The sequence below is a fragment of the Pelodiscus sinensis genome, chromosome 3 (genome assembly GCF_049634645.1).
Source record: "Pelodiscus sinensis isolate JC-2024 chromosome 3, ASM4963464v1, whole genome shotgun sequence".
Classification (NCBI taxonomy): domain Eukaryota; kingdom Metazoa; phylum Chordata; order Testudines; family Trionychidae; genus Pelodiscus; species Pelodiscus sinensis.
Genome location: NC_134713.1, coordinates 73387865 through 73400392, shown reverse-complemented (window position 1 = coordinate 73400392; position 12528 = coordinate 73387865). Strand labels below are relative to the sequence as shown.

Genomic DNA, 12528 nt, shown 5'->3' with positions numbered 1-12528 from the left:
AACAATGAAAAGTAGGAAAAAAAAACCCTGCAAATAAACTGCTGTGGTGTCCGAGGAAGCAGGGCAACCAGTGCAAGCACTGCAGTAGCTTTGCTTTCCTTCTACGAGGTAGGCAAGCCAGAAGCAGGAGCAGAGCAATGGCTGTCCAGGGGGATCACTTTAAGCACGCGTTTCTGCAAAGGGCATGCAGCAGCACCTGGAAATAAAGGCTGCCCCCATGCCCTGCAGAAGCACTTCCGAGTGCCTTTTTTTCCCCGAAAGAGCGACTGGCAGTCTGGATGCTCTTTTTTGAAAAAGCAGATCAATTTTTCGATCCGCATAGTGCAGTCTAGACGCTATTTTTCGACAGAGGCATGCAGTCCAGATGTAGCCAGTGGGTACACAATCCTTACATTTGGAGAAGCCACTGCATTTATGTGGCTAGGTGTAATAGGCTTCATGCATATGTTTTGTCAGAACATTAACAATAGTGATACATGTCAAAGTTACAATTGAATAGTGTGGGACTAAGAGGCTTTAATACATTAGATCTTAATATTTAGGATCACATCTATTAGATCAACAATTACAGTGATAAATGACTTTTAAAACACCAGGACAACTGAACACGTGTTGTCTTAATAAAAAAATGGAGAAATATCATCTTGTGTATGTGGATTTTTCATAGTATAAGTATTTCTGGACTTGGTATAGCAACTGAACTACATGGAGGAGGGCACTCTATTAATGTTGGCAATGATAAAATAAGAATGTTATAGAAATAATCATAATGAGTCAGGCAAATGATCCATCCAGGGGTCTCAAACTCCTGGCCTATGGGCCATTCCCAGCTGAAGCATTTATGCAGTCCATACCAGTAGTCCTGGTGGGTGGGTGGGTGGGGTTCTTCTCATCCCCATTCTTCAAGTTCCAATCTTCCCACCACTCCTCCCCTCTCTTTCCCATTGATGCTCTTTCCCCTGAGTATGCAGCTTAATGGATTACCAAGGGAACTTGGCATGGGGCAGAAGTAGCAGTCAGGAAGTGGGGAGGAATGATTCCTGCAACAGTGAGAGCCACAGTGAAGCAGAGTGCTGCCCCAGGAAGTATGGTGGGGAGTTGACTGCTGCTGCCACCCACACCAAACCCTTCCCCCAATAATCCCCAAAGTCACATCCTTGGGTGACAGTGTGTCATGGGAGGACTGGGAAGGGCAGGTAGGAGCGGAGCTTGTGTAATGAAAAAGCCCTGCCGACCCACTGTGATTCCAGAGCCAACCTGCGCAATTGCTCTGACCAGGAATGGTCCACAATCTAGGAGTTTCAGAACCTTAAGTCCCTTACCCTACTTCTGACAGGGATCCATAGCAGCTGTGACAGAAAATGAAACCTTACAGTCAGCAGTTACAAGATTTTATACGAGGAGAGGCTGAGAGAGTTAGGTCTATTTAGTCTGCAGAAGTGAAGAGTGAGGGGGGATTTGATAGCAGCCTTCAACTTCCTGAAGGGAGGTTCCAAAGAGGCTGGAGAAAAGCTGTTCTCAGTAGTGACAGATGGCAGAACAAGGAACAATGGTCTCAAGTTGCAGTGTGAGAGGTCCAGGTTGGATATTAGGAAAAACTATTTCACTAGGAGAGTGGTGAAGCACTGGAATGGGTTACCTAGGAAAGTAGTGGAGTCTCCATCCCTAGAGATTTTTAAATCTCAGCTTGACAAAGCCCTGGATGGGTTGATTTAGTTGGGATTGGTCCTGCCTAGGGAAGGGAGGTGGACTTGATGACCTTCTGAGGTCTCTTCCAGCTCTGTGGTTCTACGATGCTATGATTTTCTACTCACAGTTTACTTCAAACTGCCAATAACTGGAATTTGTTTTGAGTTTAATAAATTGAGGGTTATGTACCTTCCAAAGCTTTTGTGTTTTTTTAATATTGTCTAATATAACACTGAAAGTTCTTATAATCTAGATCTGTTTCTGAATCCCCTTAAAGCTCTTGACCTGAATGATTGATGGTGATCCGTGATGATGATTTCCGTATGCTCTAATGAAATGAGATGAAGCACATTTATTGATAGATGAAATTGCTGTACTTCTTTTTCTTTCTCTTTCTCTCTCTGCTTTAAATATTTGACAAAAACCTCCAAAAAACTCCTTGAAATTTGAGGTCTTGTCTAAGGTGGTGGTGAAAATTGTTTTTAACCATAGCCAGCCAATGTAGAACTCAAACTTTTGAATGTCTGTTAGTGTAAATGTTGTCTACTTTTTTAAGGTGAGAACTGGATGGAATGTCAGGACTCTATTTTCCATTATCCTATCTCTCTAAGGTGTAGACCTCTACTGAGGAGGATTATGGGTCACACCTGTAGTGTTCTGAGTGTGCTTGCAGCAAACTGAGATTCTCCCAGGAGGTGTTCAACTTGTTGGTATTTTCAAACCATGCTTGTTTAGATTCTGTCAATCTCTCTTCTATTTATCATGTTAGCTAACGTACCTTTTTAATACAAAGCTTTTCCCATTATATCCAGGACCTTGTAGCATATGCAGCCTGATTATACTCCTTTCCTGCAGTAATAAAAACAAGAGAGTTTTCTGTTGCTACAAACGCTTGACCGGTGCTGGTCTAAGGCTTCAGGCAGTCCAGGGTTCACTAAGCACAATAACTAGGAAAACACTGTATTTTCCCTAGATCCTGCTCAAGACTTCAGAGAAGCAGCTAGTAGAATATTTCCCTGAGCTGCATGCAGGGAAGATGGAGATGCAGAAGTTTAAACCTCTAACTTCAAAATAGAATATGTTGGGAAATATTTTGATTTTTCAAATAGCAAACATATGTATGTTCATTAACTCTACTAAAGAGTTTAGCACTACAAAAATAAGGGGGAACTGGAAAACAACTTGATGTAGTCAGTCTATATAACCCTATATAACTGTGATCCCCTACTTAGGGCAAACAGAGATAGTAACGTTCAAGACTTCAGAGGGGTAGCCGAGTTAATCTAACTGGAAAAACTTTAAAAGAATGAATAGTCTTGCAGCACCTTAAAGACTAACAAAACATATAGATGGTATCATGAGCTTTTGTGAGCACAACCCATTTCATCAGACTAGAGATTGTAATGTGACACAGATGTCTTATGAAGCAAATTGCTCTTGTCTTTTGTCTTTAGGGATTGTTTACAAAATTCCTTGCTGCCAAATGATTTCAAAGCTCTGAGTTCTGTACCCTGAGCTTCTAGATTAAAAATAAAAGGACTTAATTTTCAGATGCCATGTCTGAAAATGTAAGCTTGAATAATTCAGTTGCTTTTGGTGTAGTACTGTTTACCCCTTTGCCAAATTTGGGGCTTTGTGAAAACTCACTTTTCAGCTGCCAAAGAAATTAGTGACAGATTCAAGCTATTTTCTTGTTTAAAAAGATTAAAAGATGGACTCAAATTTTGACCAGATATATAACACATCATCAATCCCACTAAGCTCCAATAAAGATAACTTTGTCCAGTACCTTTTGTTAGGAAGCAGTTCCCTTTCTGGTTTTTGGTCTCTGTTCTACCTAACCATTTCTGTGTCCTGAGAAAACATAAATCTCACAGGGTATGTCTACACTACAGCGTTATTTCCAAATATCTTATTTCGAAATAACGCATCTAGACAGAAACTGCATTTCGAAATAGAGATTTTCTATTTCAAAATAGTGTGTCCACACTGATTGGACACTGAATCACATTTAAGACTGGCCAGAACTGGTTCTGGCAGGGCATCAGGTCAAGAGTTACCTTGTGTGGCTGCTGCCTGAGGCTATCTGAGACCTGTGCTTAAAGGGACCCAGCCGGACAGCCGGTTCTACTGTTTCCCTGCTTGCTTGCCTACCTTGCTGAGGGACAGCAAAGCATTTTTTTCTCTGCGTGCTCTGGTTGTCTTCACTCAGGACACCACAGCACTCTGCAGCATGGAGCCGGAGCTGCCCCTGGGCACTCTGGTGCTTCTCCTGAATGTGTTGCTGCAAGACTGGCAGCACGTTCAGGAGGCAGTAACAGTCTCCCTGGTGTGCCCCACTGGGGGCTCGTGCCTCATTCCTCCCTCACGTCCTCCACTTACCCCTCCCTAACCCTCCTTCCTGCTGTACAATAAAAGATACCTGTTCATTACAACAAAGCATCTTTATTGAACAAAATTGGGGTGGGGGTGGGGGGAATGAAACTGAGGTGAGACTGGGGAAAGAAGGTGGGAGGGGGAGGAGGGAGGGTGGGAGAGGGCAGGGGAAAACCTGGGATGAGGGAGCTGGCAAGGGAAGAGAGAGGGAGGAGAAACTCAGGGCTCAGGTTTGGGGATGTCGCCAGCTGAACTGTCTCCCAGCACCGTGGGTGCGGAGGCCTCTGCATCTCTGGGGGTATGGGGAAGGTGGGAAAGAAAACAAAACAGGATGGGGAGGGGGGAGAAGGAGTAGGAGTAGGAGCAGTAGCTGGGGAGGCAGCAGGGGCTGGAACAGCAGGAGGCAGCAAGCTCTGCCCCAAGGTCGATGACCACCTTGGGGGTACGGACTGTCCTACCCCCCATGATGTGGTCCATGACAAAATAGGGGCAGGGGTCTGGGTTAGCCTGTAGACGGTTGTGTTCCTCCATTTAGTGCAGAGATCATGGACATTGGAGGCATCCCCCCAAACCTGAATTAGGTCCCTGATCTCCACACTGGACCAGGCAGGCGCCCGCCTTTTCCAACCCCTGGCAGGCTCCTGGGAGCTGGCAGACTGGTCCTGGAGGGCTGGCTGGCACTGGCTGCCTAGCTCATGCTGGGGCCACTGGGTCAGGTGCAGTGACTGCTGGCTCTGGGCTGGCAGGCTTAGAGCTGGCACAGGCACTGTGGCCAGAGTCTACCCCTTTAAGGGCTCCAGGGATGGGGGGAGGGAGAGGAGTTTTCTTGGTTGTGCCCGGAGTGGCCCCCAGGGCACCCTGGGAAGAGCTGGAGGCCCCTATTTAGAAATAAATGTCTACACAACACTTATTTAGAACCAGCAATTTCAAAATTGGTGCTATTCCTTATGGAAGGAGGATTACTAATTTCAAAATAAGCCCTCCGTTATTTTGATTTAATTTTGAAATAGCAGTTTGGCTGTGTAGATGCTGGTAAAGTTATTTAGAAATAATGGCTGTTATTTCAAAATAACTTTGCTGTGTAGATACCCATAAATACATGGGCAGTTTTCATGTTAAAAGAATTAACTTTCTTTTTTGCTGACTCCTTTGCTTAACTGGCCTCATGTGTTGTTACTATAGCCACCCTCTGGGATAATCCGATCAATACTTTCTCCTTTTATATAGTTCCATATAGAGTACTCATTATTATCAAGCATTTCATTGAAACCTTTGCCATCAGAATACAATGACATCTCATCCAAGAACTAGGAATATTTCCTATGCGATAACAGCTGGCTGCGTGAAAACCTGAAAGACCAGAATAATAAATCTTTCAAATATAACATCCCTGATTATGAAAGATGAAATTCAAATAGTTTAGGCCTGATTCACCTCTTTGCTTACACTGGAATAAACCTGGATTAACTCCCCTGAAAGCAAGGGAATTCTATGTAAAAACCTGGCATAAGTGAGATTAGCATCAGTTCCTCAAGATTCAGATGATTGAAATTTCACTCTCATATTTTCCTGTGCTTTGGGGGTTCTGTCCAGGGTTCTGAAGGCTTTATCTATGTAAATAGGATCATATCTGATGCTAAGACTGATCACTTTGAGAATCCATGATAAAGATAATATATAATCCAGGGTTGCTAGAGTCCTCTGAGACCCCCCCCCTCAGGACTCAAGTTATATATCTATGTTGATTTTATACATTTTCAATATGCCAGGCTGCCCTTAATTAACTTTTGTAAGCAAACACTGTTCAGCAGTTCATTTCTTCACCATTCAAGTGCATTTCCCTTATACTTATTAGAAAGGGTCCCTCTCCCTTCATTTATATTCCAGTTTATTGCATCTTGAGGAAATTGTCCTCCAGAATTTGATCTGATTTTCTACAATAGAGCTTCAAACACTTTTTTCCCCACCCGTAAGTTACTGTGATAAGAGAATGTAGGTCACTAAAGCACATACTTCAACATCCTTTTTCAGCACAGGCCTGCAGCCTGAATAAATCTTGTTTCTCTAATTTGTAAATGTCTTTCTGGCAGCTTGTTTTATCAGAGGTTTCCCAAGCACTTCCTTGTTCCACCAGCTTGACCCACAAAGCAGATTCCCTGATTTTTTGGTGTATAATATAAGGCCCCAATTCTGCAATTAATTCTGTGGGTAAAGCTAACTGAAGAGACCTACTGATCAAATTTCCAGATGAGCAAAGGCTCAAAGAATTAGGTATGTTTAGTTGGGAAAAGAGTTTTGTCTTCAAATACTTGAAAGGCTGTCATAAAAAAGATGGGGAAAATAGCTCATTTGGCCATAGAGAGTGGCAATGAGATCAAACTAAACAGAGCAGATTTAGATTAAATCGCAAGAAAACTTCCTATCTGTTAGGATAATGGAATAGAATTCCTAAGAAGGTTGTGGGAGCTCCTTCACTGGTGGTTTTAACTGGAGGTTAGATAGTTTGTTAGAACAAATCTTACTCACAAAAGCTCATGATTCTATATACTTAGATTAGTCTTGAAGGTGCCACAGAACTATTAGTTGTTTTTAAAGTTACAGACTAATGTGGCTACCACTCTGAGATGGCATAAAAGGTGTAAGATTTAGTGAACCTTTGGTCCCTTCTTCCTTTATGATTCTACAAAGTTTAAAGTTATCTGTGCAGAATTCATGATGGGACTAGGCCTTATGACAGGGCTATAGTTTTTCAATTGTATGATCTTACATGCAAACAGTCCCTACCTTTTGTATTGCACTAGTATTTACCATAGGGCTGTGTCTACACTGGCGCGATCTTGCATCAAAGCAGCCGCTCTTGCGCAAAAAATTGCTGCCTATCTACACTGTCCGTGTGTTCTTGCGCAAGTAAACTGACATTCTACTGTATAAAATCAGGGCTTCTTTGCAAGAACTATGATGCTCCTGCTCAGGAATAAGCCCTCTTGCATAACTGTTCTTGCAGAAGAGGCCAGTGTAGACAGGCAATATACATTTCGGCTACGTCTACACATCTACACTGGCATGCTTTTAAAAGCATTTTCGGAAAAGCGCATCTAGATTGGCATGACGCTTTTCCGCAAAAGCACTTTTTGCGGAAAAGCGTCCGTGGCCAATCTAGACACGCTTTTCTGCAAAAAAGCCCCGATCACCATTTTCGCGATCGGGGCTTTTTTGCGGAAAACAAATCTCAGCTGTCTACACTGGCCCTTTTGCACAAAAGTTTTTCAGAAAAAGACTTTTGCCCGAACGGGAGCAGCATAGTATTTCCGCAAAAGCACTGACAATAGTACATGAGATTGTCAGTGCTTTTGCGGAAATTCAGTGTAGACAGCTGGCAAGTTTTTCCGCAAAGCAGATGATTTTGCGGAAAAACTTGCCAGTCTAGACACAGCCTTCTTGTGCAAGAAAGCCCTGATGGTTAAAATGGCCATCAGAGTTTCTTGCGCAAGGGAGTGTCTACACTGGCATGGATGCTCTTACACAAAAGCACATCTCTTACACAAAAGCACATGCTAGTGTAGACGCTCTCTTCTGGAAGAGTTTTGGCACAAGAACTCTTCTGCAAAAGAGTTCTTGTACAAGAAGCTGCCAGTGAGATGTAGCCTAGATGTTTAGTGTTTGCTGTTAATTCATTTTGAATCTAAATAAGACATAGAAATAATCTGTAAATAATGACAGTGCATCTGAAAATATGAAAAATAAGAGTCCATTAATACTGCATTTAGATAGCCACTGACATGCTGTAATCATAAATAATTTCTTGTGAGTTGTATGACACTCTTTTTCAGCTCACTTTAAATTGAACTGAGTAGAAACAATAGTAAACCATCATTCTTAAAAATGATATTTGATACTTGAATTAATAGGACTGTTTGAATGGGAGATCGCATCTGAGATACAGTCTTTGACCAGAAAAAGCACACAGAGAAGCAATAACAAGACACAGAAGGAAGGTCAGTGGTTAGCCTTTTGAGAAAGGTTTCTTTTTCTCCCTTGCTTTTATTGTGACAATGTGATTTTTATTCCTGTTTAAAATGCAGCAGTAGAAGACAAGTGGCAATATTTGTAATGTTAGAGACATATAATTTGTAGAGGGAAAAAAAACATTGTTTTTTAAAATAGCCTTCATAAACCTACAAAATATATATTAACTTTCTGTTATTCCAGAAAGCACTTCTAGCTAGGCACTAACTCCTTGATTTATAAAAGATGAGATATTTATGGTTTATTCTGTGAGAGATATTATAATTAAAGCAGATGTAATATAAAATGTACCCAAATGGCTTCAAACATTATCACCCTTTTTTGAAGCCAAAGAGCACTTTAAAAATAAATCCGACTTATCTTGACTTTTTTCAAATGTCTTTCAAATGAAGTGGTCAGGTTCATCTATATTAAATGTTTTCAACAATATTTTTCTATCTGAAACTAGAGGCAAAAAATTGAAAAGAACAGAAGCCATGATGAAACAAGGCTCTGAAGACTCAGAAGCTGGAAGGAATTAATGTCAGATAATCATAAAAGTATACATGATTTGATTGTAGCAGAATTTTTTTGCATTTCTCCCAAAAGGATCACAATGAAATATAAGAGGAAAAAAAAAAACATAAATGGGGCTTCAGATTTCACTGAAGGGTAAATCGGTGGGACTACTTCTGACTACTTTAGAAACTTCATCAGAAACAAGATTACAAAGCCAGAACTATGATTTTAACCAATTCTTATTGATTTAGCTTCCACTATTTTCCTTCCCTGATTACTGACTCTGCTGTTTTAAATTATGGTTTTCCTCATTTTTTCTTCTATATTTTTAATCTTAACATTATTTGTATGATAGTTGTGCCTAGCAACTCCATCGGATATCATGGTCCCTTGTGTTAGGCAGTGTACAAATGCAGAGCATAACAGACTCCTTTCCCCAATGCGTTTACAGACTAATTAAAGGCACATTAAGTGTGGGAGGAGAAACAGAGAGAGAAAGGTTAAGGGACTTGCCTAATGTCTCCCAACAGAGTTGAAAGAGGCTCCCAGAGTCCCAGTCCAGTGCACTGTACCCTAATGCATCTCTTAGGACCTATAAGAAATTTCAGACTGCATTTGTAATAGCTTATGACTTGTCTTCACTGTAGCACAGGGGTGAGCAAAAGGGCCTCTAAGGGCCAGATCTGCCCCACTAAGTGGGTGGATCCACCCTGTGGAGGTCCTGACACCCTCTTGCCCCCAGGTCTGGGGGCGGGGAGTGGGCAAAGTCTCCTCCCGCGCCAGAGAGATGGGCACCCAGAGAGAACTGGGGGAGGGGGAAAGGAGGGCAAAGGCAGTCCCCCACCCTTAGAACAATTATGGTCTGGGGGTGGTGAACTCAGAAGTATCCTGGCCGCACCCCTTCTACTTGAGGCACCGCCCCTTCTGCTGTGGGCCCGGAGCCACTTCAAAAATTTCTGAAGTGGCCCCCAGCAAAAAATTATTAGTCACCCCTGCAGTAGCAGGTTTTAACTGCACTGTCCTCTGTGGGAGCTGGGAAAAAGATTTTTTAAATTACAGAGTGTGACATTGTTTTATGATTATTTAAATTTCATATTCTAATTTGTACTCCCAATTCAAATAACTTGTAATTTGATCTAAAGGTCTGTCAACTTTGTCTGATATTTTGGTATCTGTCCATCTTTATTAACAAACTCTGTCCTACCTCCCTCCTCTCTCCCCCTCCTCTCCCCGATTGTCCTTGTGTATTTTCTGAGATGGTTTTCTAGGACAGTTTTAACAAACATATGTACCTTTTTTAAGATTGTATGACATAGATAAACTAAAAATAATATTATTTTTACTTGTGTGTCCAATATTTTCCTCTATGGCTGAAAAGCGTTAAACTCACACATTTTGTATTTATTCTTTATTTTATTCTTCTTCATTTTCATTGTCAGTTTTACTTATCCTCAACAAAAATCATTCCATAAAAGAACCTATTTTGTGCTCCATCAGATTTTATGACTTCTCTACCCTTCCACTGCCACTTAATCTCAACAAGCATTCCTAGTGCATATCTTTTAGAAAAAAGCCTATGTTCATATTTTTAAAAATTGCTGTTACATTGCTTAATTGCATGTTTTGCAAGATCATCTCCATGAAAAGCCCATTTTCTTTACAATACAAGCTTTAAAAGTTTTATGGAAGTTGAATCTAGACAAATGAAGACTGAAAATAAGATGTGAATTTTTGACAGTGAGGGTAATTTAAATATTGGAACAATTTACTAAGAGTTCCAGTGTATTCTCTTTCATTGCATTTTGTAAAAATCAAGACTGGATGTCTTCTAAAGGATCTACTTTAGGAATTATTTTGGGTGAATTTCTAATCTTAGTCAAACTTATCTTCTGTACCAGTAGTTCAGAAATTTGGAGTGTCATAGAGGCACAATGAAACCTGTGCCTAGAATATGACCATAAAACTGACATTGGTTGTTCCTGTGACAGAGTCAGGCTGGAGGACTACAGCCGGTAGAGAGAAAGGCAGCAACAGCCCTGAGCAATTAGGGACAAAGGAGATAGGGCTGCTGCAAATTAAGCAGAGCCAGCTGATCTCACCTGAGGCTGCCATTGAACCTGTTAAAAAGGATGCCCTCCTAGCAGGAAGGGGGGAGGAGAGTGAGAGAGAATGTAGAGAAAAAAAAAATCATGCCATGCAGCAGTGCCAGAGATAGCTAAGTGGTGGAGGGTGAGGTGCCCCAGACCAGGGTTGTTAGGCCCTCCTTTGGCTGGCAGCCTGAGATCCCAGCGGGACAGGACTGTTTTCACAGCCCAGGCTGACCCTGGGGCATTGGCCCAAAACCTTTGTGGCTGAGAGACTGGAGCTGGAATCCTGCCAAGGGCAAATAGTGCAGGACTGAGGCTGTTTGAGGTAGGCCTGAGCAGGGTGTCAGGACTCAGGAGTGGGGCCACCCTTCCACACTATGCAGAGTACAGAAATAAAGATGATCTATAAGAACCCATAAAATGGGAAACCAGTGTGGATTGCTGTGAGCTGGTAAGCCTGGCTTGAATTACTGCCTGTCATATATCTGTCTCCTGCTGATTTTGTCTTTAGTTAAACCAATCTGACTTAATCAGCTGATTTGTTTGCATATTTGAAGTCTGATCTGAACCCATTGGCTTTAGGCAAGCTTTAACATGTGGAAAATGTTCACTAGTCTCTAGCCCCTGGTCTAGGGGATAAATTTGAATTATCATACACAACTTCAGTTACTTCAAGTTAAGCTACGCAATTAATGTATCTTAACTCAAATTTAAGCGCTATTCACCATGCAGGAAGTTGAAGGGAGCACACTCTGCCTTTGACTTCCCTTATTCTTCGTAGGAGCAGGACTACTGGCATTGATGGGAGTGCCCTTGCAATTCAAATTAGCATGTCTTCACTAGACCCACTAATTTGAACCCTGGAAGATCGACTGCAGCTGTGGCATAGATATGGCCTCAGATGAGATCACCAAATCCATCCTAACAGCGATGAAAAAATATAAATGCTAATGATTGGAATCTTCCCTCCCAAAAATGTATTTGTGGAAGGAATGAAAAAATATTAAGTAGATGACATTTAATACTTTCTATTGCACAGCTCTTTCTTCTGTTTGTATTATTATCTTCCTTGGGTTTTTGTGTGAGAAAATGGCTGCTTTTTTTCATTTCACTGGGTGTGAAATCTAGCCAGTTTGACAAATAAAATAAAACAGAATTTTTTCATAAGGAGTTTTTAAACTTCACATTAAAGAATTCTTAACAACAAAAAAAGACAAAGCTCACAAATGATCAGACATTTATCTAGAATTGTTGTGTCAAGATCTGAATCTGTGAGCAAAACCCTGCCTTATTGAAGCCAGTGGGAGTTTTGCCCTTGACTTTAATGGAGTCTGTATCAGGGCAGCAGCAGGGTGGAGAGTCCCAGCCTTGAAAGCCCTAGAGAGAGGAGCATTGACCTTCCCTGGTCCAGCAGACCACAGAGGTCCAACCTACAGTAAATTTCATTTTTTAATTCTTACATCTATTTGAAAAATACATGTATTAATTGAAGTATTTCTTTGTCTCTCCAAAATAAATGTATTAATATTTCTTAAAATAAATTAAATTAAGTTGCAATTTTCAAGCAACCACAAATCTAAGTTCAAGTGAAACAGAGCAATATATGGAGGCAGAGAAACAGATTTAACTTTCAAGCTATTCTTAGTGATACATGGCACTTGCTGATACATAGGGCACCCTAAGTTTTGGGTGCCCCTCTGCAGCCAAGTGTGCTGTATAGGTACCTAAGTATGTCCCTGACCACTGATGCTTCTTCTCAGGCCTACTCTCTCTCTCTTCCCAATTGCTCTTTTGAGCAGCAGCAGCAGGTCTGCCTACTCCCTGCCCTGCACACTTTGCTTCTCTTGACCAG

General features: G+C 41.5%; 1 long non-coding RNA gene across 1 annotated transcript in view; it reads left to right on the top strand.

The window, feature by feature from the left end:
• The window catches only part of LOC102450621 (uncharacterized), a 53076-nt gene that overhangs the window by 22379 nt on the left and 18169 nt on the right, over nucleotides 1-12528 (top strand). Inside the window, exon 2 of the long non-coding RNA XR_012902307.1 lies at nucleotides 7974-8060. This is a non-coding gene — a long non-coding RNA (uncharacterized LOC102450621). The remainder of the gene's footprint in view (nucleotides 1-7973; nucleotides 8061-12528) is intronic.